The sequence below is a fragment of the Artibeus jamaicensis genome, unplaced genomic scaffold (genome assembly GCF_021234435.1).
Source record: "Artibeus jamaicensis isolate MK-2021 breed Jamaican fruit bat unplaced genomic scaffold, CSHL_Jam_final contig_935, whole genome shotgun sequence".
Lineage (NCBI taxonomy): Eukaryota > Metazoa > Chordata > Mammalia > Chiroptera > Phyllostomidae > Artibeus > Artibeus jamaicensis.
This window is the reverse complement of record NW_026522016.1, coordinates 2,919,669-2,922,490: the sequence shown is the minus strand read 5'-3', so window position 1 is coordinate 2,922,490 and position 2,822 is coordinate 2,919,669. Positions and strand designations below refer to the sequence as shown.

General features: G+C 33.1%; 1 non-coding gene across 1 annotated transcript; it reads right to left on the bottom strand.

Annotated features, from left to right (window-relative positions):
• Positions 1 to 2,068: 2,068 nt before the first annotated feature.
• On the bottom strand, positions 2,069 to 2,278 carry LOC119047661 (small nucleolar RNA U3). The gene has a single exon (XR_005082189.2). It is a non-coding gene; the product is annotated as a small nucleolar RNA U3 (small nucleolar RNA).
• Positions 2,279 to 2,822: the final 544 nt, after the last annotated feature.

Here is a 2,822-nt window from a genome sequence, read left to right as displayed (position 1 = left end):
CTTTAGCAATCTTAGCTCATCAGTTGTGGACAGGGTAGTTGTTGTTGCATTTTTTCAATTTTATCTCTAGATTTTCACTAATTTTGTATTTCAAATCTCAAATTTTACTGTTGCCCTCTTCTACTCTTTTTTACATCTCAAATTTTAATTCTGGCCTATCTTGGCCTGTTTCTTTCTTTCCTCCTCTCTTTCATCCTGCTCTTTTTCTTCTTTTTTTTTCCTTTTTCTTTTCACCTCAGATTTTAACTGTTCTCTGTCTTAGCCTTATTCTCATTCTGAACTCTTAACTTCCTTTCCCTCCATCACCTCAAAATCACTTCCTTTCCTCTGGATATTTCTCAAGTGTTTATTTCTTTCTTTTTCCCTCTTATTTCCATCCCACCTATGTTAATTTAACTAATTTGTTGTTGATAGTGCTGTGGAGGGGCTTTCTCTCCAATTTGGTTCTTATTTTTTATTATTTCTTTTTCTTTCTCTCAGTTTATTTTATTTTTTAATTTCTGTTTAAACCTAATACTGTACACTTCCTTTCTTACTCCATCCCACCTTCTTCATTCCCTTTTTTAATTATGACACCCTCAACTAGATTGTATGGCAAAGAACCCTGAAGGGGTGGATTGTTGGGTAAATGGAGTCAGTCAGGCTCCCTCACTTAGATGTCTGGACAAGTAAGATAAGCAGGATTCTTACAGCCTGGATCTGATAAATTGTATTACCATAGCTTTGAGTGGGTCCACATGCACAAAATCATGCTTTGTTATATAATATCCTGGAAACCAGCTGGCTTCGTGTGCATTTGGTATGTAAGGGAGTCGGGGATTCCTGCAGCATGACATGGGTTGATTGCCCCAACCTTAAATAAAGGCATGTCAGGCATTCCTATGGCTCTGTGTATATTCTTCTGACTGCTTGAATCCCGAGTGAAACTGCCTGGCCTTGAAAGGCTACAACACGAAGACTTATCCATGTTGTTTATATATTAATAGTTCATTCTACTTTATTTATGAGTATTGTGTTGTATTACAAATTTAAGACAATATACTTTTGTACTCACCTATTATTAATGAACATTTGTGCTCTTTCCAGTGTGGGCCTATCATAAATAAACATTTTATTCATATTTTTAAGCAAAACTCTTTATAAAATATATATTTTTAATTTATTTTGAGGAAATATTCAGGATTTGGAATACTGAACTATAGTATTGATAATAGTTTACCTTAATGAGAGACTAAGATACATTTGTATTTTATACTCTATTATAGATGGAAAGATGGCCTTTCAATGATGTCTATGTAATAATCCCCAGACTTGTAAAGATGTTGCCTAACAGGACAACCAGTATTTTGAAGACATAATGAGGTTACAGTTGTTGAGGTGGAAAGATTATCCTGAATCTTCCTGGTAGGCTTGAAGTAAAAACAAGTAATTCCTTTCAACAGGAGAGCCAGAGAGTCAAAATCAGAGAAAAAAGAAATGACGATGAAAAAAGAGGTTGGAGATGGAGGGAGAAAACAATCAAAGAATGTAGAGTGTCTGTGTAAATTCAAAATTTCATTTGGCATATATTTTCTTAAATCTTAGAATGTTCTTTAATCTTTTGATTCAGCCCATTTGGATAAATTCTCTCAGCTTTGTTTTCCTAAACAAAACCTTATTTTTTTAAATTTTAATGTTCTTCTTTTCTTTTCTCTGTTGACTCTAGTATTCCCACTTGACAGTTTTCTGTGTAATGTGCTGCAAGATGCTTTTAAAACTTTCTCTTTATTACCGGCTTTCAGAAATTTGATTATGACATGACTTTATGTGTTATTTTTGTATGTGTGGGTGTTTCTTCTGCTTAGAGTTCACTGATAGTTTTGAATGAATAGGCTATACTTTCTATCAATTTTGGAAAATTTTTAGTATTAGATCTTTATTCTTGTTCCTCTCTTTTCAGGATTTTGATTATAAATGTGTTGGACATCTTTCTATTACTACATGGGTCATTATGGCTCTGTCCACTTTGTGTTGGTATTTGTCCTTATATTTCAGTTTTTATAACTTCTATTAGTGTGTCTTTAAAAAAACACTCAGACAGTGTTCTCTCCCTCTTATTCTCCACAAGGAGAGAGAAAAACAATTATCAACAGCAAATGGAAATTACCAAAACAACACCAAAAGTGTTCACACTCCGGAGAGAATACTCCATCCTTTCCTCGCAGTTTCTGTGTCCTACGCTTTCAGAGAAACTTCTCTAGTAACAAACTACAGAAATGATCCCTGAAAGTATAGTTTTTATAATGTGTTTTTAACTGTGATAGTTTTTTCAAGACTCTATTAACCCATTTAATTATTTTTTTTATTTTACATGATAAAATTTTGTATTATGCTTTTATGTTTGTTTTTGCTTCCACTTCTCTCCCCATCATTTAGTTCTTGATCATATTTTTAGTAGGTCTTTTAAGAATGTCAACTTTATGTCTCTGTCATATCTGCATCTATTTCTGTCTGTTGACCAACTTTTTCTCTGGTTTTGACTTACACTTTTCTCATCATTGCTAGGAATTTTTGATTTAACATTACATATTATAAACATGACATTATTGATTTATGGATTTTGTTATCTTCTTTAAAAAATACTGGCATTTGTTCTGATGGGTAGTTAAGTTATATATCATTCAGCCTGATTCTTTAAAGTTCTATTTTTTTTTAAATTTAGTTATGGTGGGCCTAGGAAATTTTTCAGTACAGGGCTAGTTTACCACTACTCCCAGGGCATGATTATTCTGGGGTTTTTACTGAGAGTCCTTTGTACTTTCATCAGGAATGTCCTCTCTGGT